Below are 14176 nucleotides of genomic sequence, written 5' to 3' on the forward strand. Positions count from 1 at the left end.
GTTATCTGTTAAATTACGGGCGTGACGGATTGCTACCGATGTGAATTCTTTACCCATCGTTAAAATCGTCAAAATCGGTTTCGGATGGCAGCGCAACCGTAAAATAGCGATCACTATATCGTTTGCGTTCTGCTATTTAAATCATGCTTCAACTATTAAAAGTCACAAAGCAGTTATATTCTAAACTAGTCTTTTTTTCATTAAAAATTAACGACAATTTGAGCTGGATGTAATCTATTGTCTCAAATATGATATTTATTTGAGATTTTATGATCATATTTTATCATATCTTAGACAATAAATAAACATCCAACTCAAATTATCGTCAATTTTTAACGAAAAAGGATGAATTTAGAACATAATGAATAGTCGGGTGATCATTTTGTAATTTTTAATAGTTAGGGGACTCAACAAAGCAACATCATATGGCCAAAAGATCATTTTATAACTTTTGATAGTTAGGGGACTCAACAAAACAACACATAGTCGAGGGACCATTTATATACTATACCCTAAAACTTTTTATTTTCAAAAATATTTTTGAAAAAGTTATGTCATACCTAATCATAAATGTATAACAATTAACAACTCTATTTTCATTGAAATTTCACGTTTCTCAAAATTCAAACACTCGAACTTTAACAAATTTATTATAAGGTAGTACTTGTTTTAAATCCTCTCAATCATTTGACAATAAACGTTCAATCAACCTACTACAACTACTTAAACTTGTGACCTCTATGAACAACAATGTTTCCTTTAATCACAAAGGTAAGTTGGTTCGTGCTAACGAAGTTAAATTAAACCCAAACATGTTTTTAAATATATTACTATATTTATGTTATAGTTATATTAATATAAAAATATATTTATTAATATTATAATAAAATTTTAACTTAATTTAGTGATTAGATTTTCATAAAATATAATGTTCAAGTCTCCAAATAAATTTAATAATACTAATTTGATAAATGTATAATATATATCACGTCAGACACGGCAAAACTGCTCAAATAATGCATGTGGGAAAGTTTATTTTCTAAAATAATGCATTCAGGCAATTATTTCCTCAAATGGGGTGAATGTTACAGGAAACATGCATAGCTTGGGATCTCTCGGCGTCTTATGACAAAGGGAACAGATTTCTCGACGTCTTCAGCTTTGCTGTGAATTCTCCAGTGTTGCATTCATTCAAGGGATCTTTCGACGTCTTCAACACAAAAATTTCCATACAAACGTGGATCAATCAGCGTCTTCCATGCACTTGTTTGGGGAATGCTAGGCGTCTTCAAGCATTCAAATATTATGGAGATTGCATTAAATTAATTAGATATGTTAATTTCAGGGTTTGTCCGCTACTCCAGCTTTTACCAGTCCAAACATATAATAAAGAAAGAAAAAAATGTTAAGTGATATTAGTTCATTTATTTTATCATAGATATTTATAAGAAATGAGGAAACTATTCGATTCAAACAAATTTATAGATTATTTTCGATTCAATTATTCGAATATATATATTTATTACTTAAAGTTTAAAACGTCAATTTTAACTCCATATTGAAATGAATTTTTTTCACTAAAAGTTTTGAACTTTAATAATAAAAAACTCAATTTAATAGTAATGATATTCGATTCAGTTACTTAATTTTAATACTAATAATTTAATAATGATTACAAATATGATTAATAATAATGATTACTAATAATGATTTACTAATTATTATTAATTTAATGATTTGATATTTAATTATTTAATATTTAATGATTTAATAATGATATGATTTTAGTAATGATTACTAATAATATTTTATTATTAATATTTAATAAATACTAATAATGATTTTATAATTATTACTAATAATGATTTCATAATATTAAATAACATAAATTTATCTTTATATTTAAAAAAAAATTACTAAAGGTTTCGAACTTTAATAGTAAAAAACTCAATTTAATAGTAATGATATTCGATACAATTACTTAAATTTGATACTAATAATTTAATAATGATTACTAATGAATAATATGATTAATAATAATGATTACTAATAGTGATTTACTAATAATGATTATTAATATTGCGTTCTTGTATCGCGAGATGTGCAAGGCGTCATTACTTGTAAATGATGCGCATACGACTGAAATAGGTGGATGCACGATGTCATTACAATCGTGGGCATGACACATAATTCCATGATTAATACTGATTAATCGAATTGCAGTTGACTTTTCTCTTGCCGGAAGATAATTTTTTTGATTTAAAATATTTGATCTTAAATTAATTAAAGAATATTTTGTAAAGGAAAAATAATTACAAAATTTTATTTTGATTGGTATACAGATGAAGTTATAAAATAGAAAGAACGGGGTTGACGCACAATAACGTGAAAGAATTTAGATTTAAGATTGACATCAAATGCAAAGTTGAGGTATATATAAAATTAATTAGCGAATTTATTTTTTATTATGTTTATATTATAATATTGTTGTTTATTTATTTGAATTTTATAATTATTTAATTAAATAATAACTATATAATTTTGTTTTATAGTTAATTTGGAGGTCGTACGATGATGGAGAAATTATGTCGTGCGTACCGCAACATGTCTGGGAGGGTTGTCAATATTGGTGTGTTGTTACACCATTGATCCATTTCACATTTGTGGAGTTCTAATTTTCCAATAGAGTGTTGAGGTAGTTCGACTTCCACCAACTTATTCCATGAATTCTAGAGAATCATGACGCTCTCCACAAATTAGATGGGCGGGATAGGGTCGGTGAGGATTGGTCTGTGAGGCATGCCAATCATATCAATCATTGGAACAATAGGGATTCATACTTGCCAACGCTCACTCCCATACAAACGGACAACTTTGACTTCCAGAGTTCGGATTACCTGAATTATTTTTGGGAACATGAAAGCCGTTCTTGACAACGAACAGAGAAAGACGACAATTTATAGAGTATAAGAAAATATTTGGTAAACCTGAGAAACCAATAAGGACTGTGAGTGAGAGTGGGAGTTCTTCTCACCGTGGAGCAGAACAAGAGGCAATGAATAATATCCCACCAGAATCTTTTGATAACACAATATCATTTAATCAAGTGTTTGGTGATTCTGGTGTTACGCCCTACACTCCTCAGCTTGTTCCTTATCAATCACCCATGTTCTCTCCTATGTTTGGGGCAACAAATGATTTTGATCAGATGACATATATGATGATAAATACGAGTATTTGTCCTCATATGGGAGAGCATAGTGATGGTGGGTATATATTTACAACACCGGAACCTATGCCCTCGATAAATGAGCAGGTTGATTGTGATGAACAAACTCCTGAACAAGTGCAACGACCACAATGAAACTGACGTGCGCCTCGACATTATTATTCAACAACACCCTGAAACCGTCAAGAGTTGTAAACACTTTATATGTTTGAATTATTATTAAATAAATGAGATATATTTATATATCGTTCATGGTATGCTTGATAATAATTATTTTAATTGATAATAATTAGTAAATCATTACTAAACCATTAAATATCAAATTATTAAATTAATAATAATTAGTAAATCATTATTAGTAATCATTATTATTAATCATATTAGTAATCATTATTAAATTATTAGTATCAAATTTAAGTAATTGAATCGAATATCATTACTATTAAATTGATTTTTTTACTATTAAAGTTTGAAACTTTTAGTAAAAAAATTTCATTTCAGTAAAAAGTTAAAATTAACGTTTTAAACTTTAAGTAATATATATATATATATATATTCAAATATAATCTACAAATTTGTTTGAATCAAATTGTTTCCTCATTTCTTATAAATATCTATGATAAAATAAATGAACTAATATCACTTAACATTTATGGTTCTTTATTTATTAAATGTTTGGACTGGTAAAAGCTGGAGTAGCAGACAGACCTTGGAATTGACGTATCTGGTTAATTTAATGCAATCTCCATAATCTTTGAATGCTTGAAGACGCCTAGCATTCCCCAAACGAGTGCGTGGAAGATGCCAAGGGTTCCACGTTTGCATGGAATTTTTTGTGTTGAACACGTCGAGAGATCCCTTGAACGAATGCAACACCGGAGAATTCACAGACGTCGAAAAATCTGCTCCCTTTGTCATAACCCTGTAGTATTTATCCCATTTGAGAAAATAATCGCTTAAATATATTATTTTGAGAAATAAACTTTCCCAAATGCATTATCTGAGCAGTTTTGCCCGTTAGACACATGAATTACAAAATCTATTAACATCCAATTTCCAAACAATAATTTGAACCTCCCAAAAAATCCAAGCAATAAAAAACCAAAACAAGTGTGTTACAGTAATACTCACCGTCCGATTTTCTTTATTCCACGTGTCAGATGATTACTCATGGTGCTCATATGGATATTCCTTACTTACCCACTGTTCTAATTATATATTCCTATATAAATAAGATCGGCGGGTTTTTTTTATTAGAGAGAAAAAAAGGAAAAAAGAACCAGAGTGTGCGAGAGAGATCCATTAGCAGAAGATGAAGATTTTCGTCAAGACTCTCAAGGGCACTCACTTCGATATCGAAGTCAAATCCGAAGATTCGGTTTGTTTTTTTTTTGTTTTTCAATTTATGTTTCCCCCAATTTTGAATATCAATTAGGGTTATTGGATTAGAATCCCCCTATATTTGTTCTGATTATTGTGCATATGTTTGAATTAGCGTTCGTGAATTTGAATTTTTGAGATCTTGATTATTAAATTATATGTTCAGTTTTTAGCCTGTAATTGTTTGTTGACCGTGTTTGGTGGGCTTGTTATTTTGATAACGGTTAAGTGACTGATAACTCGTGTAGTTAATTGTGGTGTGTTTCCTCTGTGGGAAATTAACAATTGCATATAACGGTTAAGTGACTGTTAAGTTCTGGGTCGCAAGCAGAATAAGGAGATGTTATTTTGTTTAATGAAGAAAAGGAATTGCTCAATTTGATTAGTTTCTGTCATTTAATACAAATGTAAAGATTATAATGCTATGTCAATGTTATTTGCTTTGCGAGTATTAACACCAGATTGAAGGTATAGAAGTTTAATGTTCTTGCCATTGTTGGACAGTGAGAATGAAGTTCTGCATTCTGGGGTTACTGCTGATCAAGGGTTGTGTTGTTTGAAAGATGCGGATATTCTAATTATTTAATATAATATTTTATTTCGATTAACTTCCTGCGTTTTCTTATTCTTCTCCTCTCCCTTTGTCTCTTCTAATCAATATAAACGGGGTTGATGCCTTCATGATAAACTGCTTGGTGCAGCTGCCTTTTACTTCCTCATTGTGGTGTAATATAATTCTTCTATTAATGCTTTGTGAATTTTCTTCCAGGTAGCTGACGTAAAAAAGAACATAGAAACAGTGCAAGGATCAGATGTTTATCCTGCTTCACAACAAATGCTTATCCATAAGGGGAAAGTTCTTAAAGATGATACGACATTGGCTGAGAACAGTGTTGCTGAAAATAGCTTTATTGTCATCATGTTGACAAAGGTGAGATTGATTACAACTTAAATATCCGAATCCTTAAGTTCTCTGGTCCACTACCTCCCTCTCTTTCTTATGTTTGTAAATTTTCCGTGACTCTTCCTACCTTTTATCTAAATAGGCTTACTTTGTTCTGTCAAATGCATAATATGTCATGATTTTTGTGCATATTATGTTCTGAAAAAACAAAAGTAGGCTTACTTTGCTAAACCCGGAGTATGACTTCTTAGTGTTATCTATTGTCCTTAAATCTACTTGCATCCTTATTTTTCACTATTTTTAATTTTTATTAATCATGTTCTCTCTTTCTTAAATCAATGCTAGAATAAGAGTTCATCTGGTGGGGGTGCAACTGCTTCAACAGCTTCTACAGCTAAAGTAAGATCTAGTTTTGGCATGTCTTTTTCTGTGTTTGCCACTCTTTTTATAAATATTACTTGCATGTATAATTTCTTGCGAGTAGCTATTGCCAATGTGTCTTTTCAGCTTATATGTCTGGGAAGACATTTGCATTTGGTATGACATGACTTAGGATTCTGTTTACTCCCAGTGAAGAATTATTTTTTCCCTTAAACGCTATGATGACTGATGAGTGATATACATAAAAATACACACACACACATAGATGATTATAATGCATATTGTTGGAGTTTAAGTTGGTTTGTTTACTGACTTGGTCTTTCTTTTAAACATTTATTGGTTACACAACCTCTTATTTAAGCTCAGTTATTCAATTGTTCTCTCTTATGATCCTTTCCAATAGCAAATCAACAAGAAAGCTAGTGACCACTATCCAATCCTCTCATTGAATCTATCAAGAACAGTAGCAAATTTTCCTTTTTTAATCAAAATCCTCAAGAATGTGTGAATGCACTGGCTAAATCATAATAATAATAATAATATTGATGATGTCAGAATGTGCACAAACATAGCTATTAACTGTCACAAAATCTTTATGACTTTGGTCTTCAGATTTCTGCGTATGAATATAGATGTTAGAGTCTGAGTTGGTTTGATTACCAACTTGATCTACGGAAGAAAATTTTCTTTTTGATTTATTTGATCCATCCAGATTGTGTTAGTGTTCTTGACTATATTAATAGTTACTGTTATTATGTGTGAATGTGCACAAAGTTAGCTATCAACTCACACAGAATCATTATATGGATTTTTTTCTTCAAATTTTCTTTTGAGCATGAATGAAAATGTTTGTTTTTCCTCTTAGTATTTACCATACAATAGTTAGGGTAATTTCTTTTGGAAACTTTGCACATTATATGAAGGCTGAGTAGTGATCTTTTATAATTTTTTTTCTGTTTTCCCATCTTAGACTAAATGTCCACTTTGCAGGCTCCTCAGACAAGTACACCGTCATCGGCACCAGTCCCGGCTCCAGCGCCGGTACCAGCTCCGGCTCCAGCAACAGTTTCTTCTACACCTGTTGAGACTTCAGCAGTGTAAGTCCTACTCCACACTTTTTTGAGACTTGAGACATAGAAGCTTTGTTACTGATTAATTTCCCTGTTATGTGTTTTTCAGTGCTGCACCTGTATCTGAATCTGCACCTCTGGCATCAAATACCACTGCGTTAGTAACCTTTTCTCAGATTGTAATTCCATGTATCCTGTTTTAAAGGGTGGAAGGCATGCTTTTTCTTTAATCCGTCTCTAAGTGCTTTCTGATTGGAAAGCTCCTGGTTGCCATGCATTTTTGTAATATATTCTATTATATCTTTGGGAACAGGTCAGAAACTGATGTTTATGGCCAAGCATCTTCTAATCTGTTAGCAGGAAACAACTTGGAGGGAGCAATCCAACAAATTCTTGACATGGGTGGAGGAACCTGGGATAGGGATACCGTTGTCCGGGCCCTTCGAGCAGCTTATAACAGCCCAGAGAGAGCTGTTGAATATTTGTATTCTGTAAGTATTCCTTGTATCTTACTTGAAGATGGGGAAGCAAGTGCTTTCTTGTTTGCAACCTGTTGCCAACTTTGCATATGGTTATTGACATGTTATTAGTTTAGACGCGGTAATTACTAATTGACCTAGCTCTATCAAGAGGTTATGTGGGACTGATGATTATGCCATTTTATCGTTTATAATTAGTCTATGATTAAATTTCCATGTGCCCAAATTACAATTTCTTCCATTTTTAGTCCCTTTTGACGTGGGGAGGAGTTTGTGAATTATGAATGAAGTGAAAGTTGGATATGTATATTATGGCGGGTTTTAATGCCATTTTATTCTGCCCTATTTGGCTCTTCTGGTCCTCTGCACAGTGTTATTTTCGTTTTTGAATTTTTTATATTTCATTTACCATGTATGTACATGACTTAGGAACAATCCCTCTTTTTGGTTGGAGAGAAGCTTTCATTTTATTTCGTTCCTTTTAGCTGCTGCTTCTCATTTCCTTTTCCATTCATTGCAAAATTTTAGGGCATCCCAGAGCAAGCTGAAGCTCCGCCCGTGGTCCGTGGCCCTGTAATTGGGCAAACAACGAACCCTCAAGCACAGCCTCAACAGCCTGCACAAGCAGCAGCTGTTCCCAATTGTGGACCCAATGCAAATCCTTTAGACCTCTTTCCCCAGGTATAGTTGATATGCAGTAAATATTAGTTAGACTGGATGACGGGAAGATTTAACCATCAACTCGATGGTCCTTTCTTGATACAGGGCCTTCCCAACATGGGTGCAGGTGGTGCAGAGGCAGGCACTCTTGATTTCTTACGCAACGGTCAACAGGTCTCTCTCTCCTTCTTTTTCTCTCTCCATGTAAATTCCTACCTAGAACCACACTCATTTGGCCTCTCTTTCTCAGTTCCAAGCTTTGCGATCGATGGTGCAGGCCAACCCCCAGATATTGCAGGTTATTTCTCTGGTCTGTTGTTTCTGCTAGCCATGTGCTTCCGTTTTTTTCCCTCACCTTTTCTGAATGGGTTTGCTTATTTTATTGCACAGCCTATGCTTCAAGAGTTGGGGAAGCAAAACCCGCATTTAATGAGACTTATTCAAGAGCATCAGGTTGATTTTCTTCGCTTGATCAATGAACCTGCAGAAGGCGGAGAGGGGTGAGTCCTATCACCTTTTGTTGCCAAGTTCTTGAACCTAGTTGTGCATGTGTATTGAATGCTTATATGCTATCTCCGGTACCATAGGAACATATTGGGGCAATTGGCTGACGCTATGCCACAAGCTGTACAAGTCACACCTGAGGAACGTGAAGCCATAGAACGGGTAGGTTTTTCTCATATCATCGCTATTTATTTTTTAGCTCTGAGCCAGTGTTCTGATCATGACAATTTATGATCGGCTTGTTTACAGCTTGAAGCGATGGGATTGATCGAGCAACTGTCCTTCAGGTGTTCTTTGCGTGCAACAAGAACGAGGAACTAGCAGCAAACTACCTTTTAGATCATATGAACGATTTTGAGGATTAATTTGGTAAGAATATAATTGGTAGGGGAAGTACATTTTTTTTCCTTTGCTTTTGGTATTCATGTTCCTTCCCTCCCTCCCTCCCGACCCTTTACGCATTTGTTTTAAATTTCTTAAACAAGTGAAGTTGTTTGGTGCGGACACAAGGGTTATATATGTCTAAGATGTTCTTTTTTATGGACCATTATTATGACGTTATATACAAATCGTCTTTCTATTATTCGTGAGCCTATTTGCATGCGCGTTTGTTTACTGTGTGTTTAAATTTTAGTTATTTGAATTCCATCGATTTTTAAAATAATCATTAAATCAGAAAATGATATTTAGGTTTATATTTAGCATTTGATTAATTTGTTAATCGGGTTGAGAAGTTATAAAATTATTCTTTTAAAATAATAATTATTATACTTTTTATATTTTTATATTATTATTTTAAGGAGAGAATTAAAAGTTACTTATATAGAGATTAAAGTCACATTTGGTATAATTTATTGGCAAACTTGTATTAACTATTTGTTGAATAACTTTTATATATGAATATATACTTGTAATTCATAATATGAGTGACAAAATCTATATTATATAAAGTATATGCAATGTGGATATTATTGTAAAATATTGAAAATATAAATAAGTTTTTTTAAAACTATTTTTAACTTAAGATTCGATATATATGTGCGCGTGTGGTCGCGTAGGTGTGTGGACGTGTGGGTGTGTGTGCGCGTGTGCGCACGTGCATGGGGGTGGGTGGCTGGGTGTATCCTTAAAAGTCGATAGTGATAACTGCAAGTACATAGGTGGTATCTTATCAGTTCTTCGGTAGTGCCGCCTCTAACAAGCTTGGTAATGACTAGGTGATTATTGATTGTTCTCATTAATGTGGAGTTGTTGCTTTCCGTTTTGTTTGAAAGTTTTCATTTTGAGAAGTCCATCTCTTCCTCTATTTTCCTGTATGTAACGTTAACCTATGCTGTGCTCCAACTTAAGAGCCTTGCAGATTTCAGATAACCTGGTAGATGTCTAACTTTGGTAAGTGTAGGAAGATTTCTGCTTGTTTTGTATTCTGTTTATTTATTTATTTTCTGGTAATAAAAGTTCATTTTTTTCTCTTGTCCCATGATTCATGTTACGTCATGTTATTAACATTATCTATTTTTGGGCAAATAAAAATAAAAAAAATAAAAGTTTATCCTTTTAAACAGTTTTATTGGGCATCAAATATAAATTTAATAAATTCTATTGCCAATCAAGGGCTACATTCTCTGGAAATTGCCAATTGGAATTAGGCCAGTCATTTATTCTATAATATTCTAATGACTATCAGCATGAAGTGGATTGGGGAAATTAATTGGCAGTTTTTTGGAGGAACATCATCAATTTTGAAGACTCTGTTGTCTTATTCAAAATCCTACCTCAGTTGTTTAGAAGAGGATGATATGTAACGCGAATTATTCGAGTTTGATTTGATTAAAATTTGATGAATATTGGATATGACTCGATTTTTAACAAGTCAAAATAAATTACTCTATCTCATAAAAATTGTCTATTATTGTCTGTTTTGGTCAATCTTTTTAAATTTTGACTAATTATTATTTATAATTGATAATTGATAAAAATATGTAAAATATATTTTAAAAACCTTCGATTAATTAGTTTTCAAATATATATTTTATAAAATTTAATTATTTAAAATATTTAAAATAATAAAAGTTAAAGTTTAAATTTTTTGATTTTTTAAAAGTCAACACGTGATAATTTTTATGGGACGGAGGGAGTACTTGATATATGACTAAAAAAATTTGTTAGCAACTTAAAAAAATAATATGTTAAAATTTTAATTTTAAATTAAATTATTATTAATATTAACATTTATAATGCTATTTTTCTCTCTAAAAATGCTATTTTTCTCTCTAAAAATGCTTAGTATAAGTTTTTTTTGTACATAAGGTATAAGTTCGAACTTGAACTGCCTCAAGTTTGAACTTCAACATAATTAAGTCAGAAAATGTTTCGAGTTTAAGTTTTTTCGAACTCAAACTTTTATAATTTTAAACTCGCAAATTTTTAAATCGAATCGAACTCAATTTTAATTTTTCGAACTAACTTAACAATACACAAACTTAACTCATCTCATTTACACCCTAAATACCAATATGACATGATAGATTAAATGAACTAAAAAATTGGTCCCATAAGCAATTTGGTTAAAACATAATTATTATAGGTGACAATTTTTCAGTGAAAAATAAAAATTAAAAAGTAAGATGTAGGGGCCCACCTGTGACTTGAAGGTATCTTTCAACTAAGCTTGAAAATGAACCCTTTCGCCAATTCCCTGTTTACCAGCTTAAGATGCTCTTTCTCCATCATCAAAAAAATGGAGTTGTTTCTTTAAATTGCTCAGTTTAAACAGGAGGCAAGTGGTGCAGTGCTTTCAGTCTTGAGATCGAACCGGAACCACCTTCTTCTTCTGTATGAAGTCCTTTAGCAGGTAAAGAAGCTATGGTTCTGCTACTCAGGCCATAAGAAAGTGGTCAGAAGATTTGAATTCAACAACCCAAGAGCTTCTTCCTGAAACCAGCCTGCCTCTGTTGAATCCTTATCGATGCCTCTTGTTTGTGCTTTAATCTCTCTCTTGTCATTCTTTTGCCTGTTTTTGATAGAACTGATCTTAACGTGTTTGGTGTGTTTATTCTATTTGCTGAAACTGCAGGTCCACGAAGTTGTTATTTCAGCAGATATTGGATGTGCAGATTGTCAAAAGAAAATTGCAGACATGATCTCCAGAATGAAATGGTATGTTTTCTTCATATCAGTGTGCATAATGATGATAGTTGATTACTTGATCTTTTCTTTAATGCTTTGACCCCCGATTCTAATTTTATTGTTTTCTTAGCAGATACAGATTCTGTTTTGGTAAATGTGTTGGAGAATAAGGTAACACTCACTTGCACATACCCCAAGTCGGCTTCAGCCCAAGTTCCTGTTATTTACAGGAACCCTGTCAGCACAATGGCCATCATCAAGAAGTTCTTCAGATCTTCCCGGCGATGATCGCCGATCACGGACATCCAAAATGCAACGGAATTCTTCGAGTTATGATATTCTTGTTAATATACTTTTTGTTGTAAGATGATTTTGTTCCACTTTTTGTTATCTCACTTGTACATAGAAACACAGTGCATTGTTGGATGTATTTGAAGTTACCAGCCAATTTCATTATCTTTGCTATACATTTTCTTCAAAGTATTATTTTTCTTGTCATTCAGGTAAACTATATCAAGGTAACTTGCTTAAATTTAATGCAAAAAGGAACCTTTCTGAATAAGAAAAGGATACTTCAGAATCCTGTACAGGTTAACACATGATTAGTTAACCAAATGGAGTAGGCCTTTCTGCTGGTTTATGCAGAGAATCAGATTCCAAAAATCAAACAATGGTGTTTTCATTAGAGAATCAATTCATCCCTTTAATTCCTCTAATTCCACAACCAAAAACCGGATTTTCCGGTCACTGATCTTAATTTCTTTAATCAGTCGTAAATCTCCATGTCATGAGGGCAAGTTTAAGTTTTAAACTTATATTAGGATTAGCTCATATTAATTACACATTAATATATTTGGAAAGAGTTAACACTAATGATCTTCATTTCTTCTTATTTTGCATGTTAGCAGCAGCTCTGTTGCATGGTGATGAGAGTTAACATAGATTGCCAGGATGTTCAGGAAACTAAGAAGAACCCTTCTTAATATGAAAGGTAAATTCTCCATTAACAGACATAAATTTCTGGGTCATTTTTCTGTCATAAATTATGAGATTCATGGTGGAAGAACGGAGCAAATCACCCTGGCCACTGAATGGTGTGCTCAAGTTCTCTTCCAGCTGAAGAAACCGTCCCTTAGTCCATTATTAGGCCTTGGAAAGCTTTGATTGAATGGAAGAAATTGTGCAGAAAATTATGATACCATGGGGGCAACTAGAAATATTTGAATCATTATGGACATAAATTTTATGTAGAATGCCTCAAATTCCATATTTTTAGGTATAATATTAAAATATTTTCGGAGGTCTATTACGGAAGCTGCTTCAACCCGGTTTGGGGTAGCCTACTATCTTACATCCCTCTACCCTATACATATGGGAAAAAGGGACAACCATTTTTTTTTTATGTTTGATGACGTGATAAATCTTATTATCAAAATGATAACATGATATATAAATGTATAAATGAATAAAATATGATACATATCATGTGTTTAAAGTTATAACATGATATATGATACATGTATGCAAATTAATTCGTAACATATGTCATGTGTATAAAGTGATGACGTGACATGTCTTTAGACATATAAAACTTATTATTTTATTGATGAATATTAATTATTAATTAATTAATGATTTTCACTTGAATAGAGCACATTTTATCTTAAAATAAAGTATTGAAGATTAATATTAAAAGTAAAGATTAAATTAATATTTATAAAATGTAGAGGTGAATTTTAATATAAAGTCTATTTTTATTGCTTTGGCAAACCTTCCCTCTCATTTAGGAAGCAAAAGAGATTGGGTGAAGAATGCCTTTTCCTACTTTTCCACGATATCTCTTTTTCACCCACTATGGCATTTTGTTTAGCAATGATTATTTTGTTTAGCAATGATTAATGCACATGAAAAAGTTTAGGGTAAACTACGTAATTAGTACTTAAACTATTAATTTCGTTTCATTTTAGTACTTAAATTATCAATTTCGTTTCATTTTAGTACTTAAACTATCAATTTCGTTTCATTTTAATACTTAAACTTTAATTTTTTTTAAAACCATACCTATAGTTTTTGTTTCATTTAAGTACCACACTATTAAAAACTTAACACATTTTGCACCTAAACTATCAATTTTTGTCTATTTTAGTACCTAAACTTTTCAAAACTTCACATTAAATTTTGAACAGATATATTAAAATGAAATAAAAATTAAACTTTAGATATGATTTTGAAAAAATTGAAAATTTAGGTACCAAATGAACCAAAAATTATAGTTTAGGTACTAAATACATAATTTATCCAAAAGTTTAATATAAATTGTTGAGTTAATCGATCGTATGAATCGACCAAGAGAGGGTTGAATTGGTAATTAAAATTTTGGTGGAAGCTTTGACAGAAAATTGAAAATATTTGCACAGTGATTTAGAGTGGTTCGACTTTC

The 14176-nt window shown here is 31.9% G+C and overlaps 1 long non-coding RNA gene and 1 pseudogene across 1 annotated transcript; both read left to right on the forward strand.

The window, feature by feature from the left end:
• The first annotated feature begins 4462 nt into the window (after positions 1 to 4462).
• Positions 4463 to 9196, forward strand: LOC120122192 (annotated as a pseudogene).
• Positions 9197 to 11537: 2341 nt separating this feature from the next.
• Positions 11538 to 12219, forward strand: LOC120122065. The gene is made up of 3 exons (XR_005516043.1): positions 11538 to 11584; positions 11684 to 11766; positions 11870 to 12219. It is a non-coding gene; the product is annotated as an uncharacterized LOC120122065 (long non-coding RNA).
• The last annotated feature ends 1957 nt before the right edge of the window (positions 12220 to 14176 follow it).

Source organism: Hibiscus syriacus, unplaced genomic scaffold (assembly GCF_006381635.1).
Source record: "Hibiscus syriacus cultivar Baekdansim isolate YM2019G1 unplaced genomic scaffold, ASM638163v2 tig00110384_pilon, whole genome shotgun sequence".
Classification (NCBI taxonomy): Eukaryota; Viridiplantae; Streptophyta; class Magnoliopsida; order Malvales; family Malvaceae; genus Hibiscus; species Hibiscus syriacus.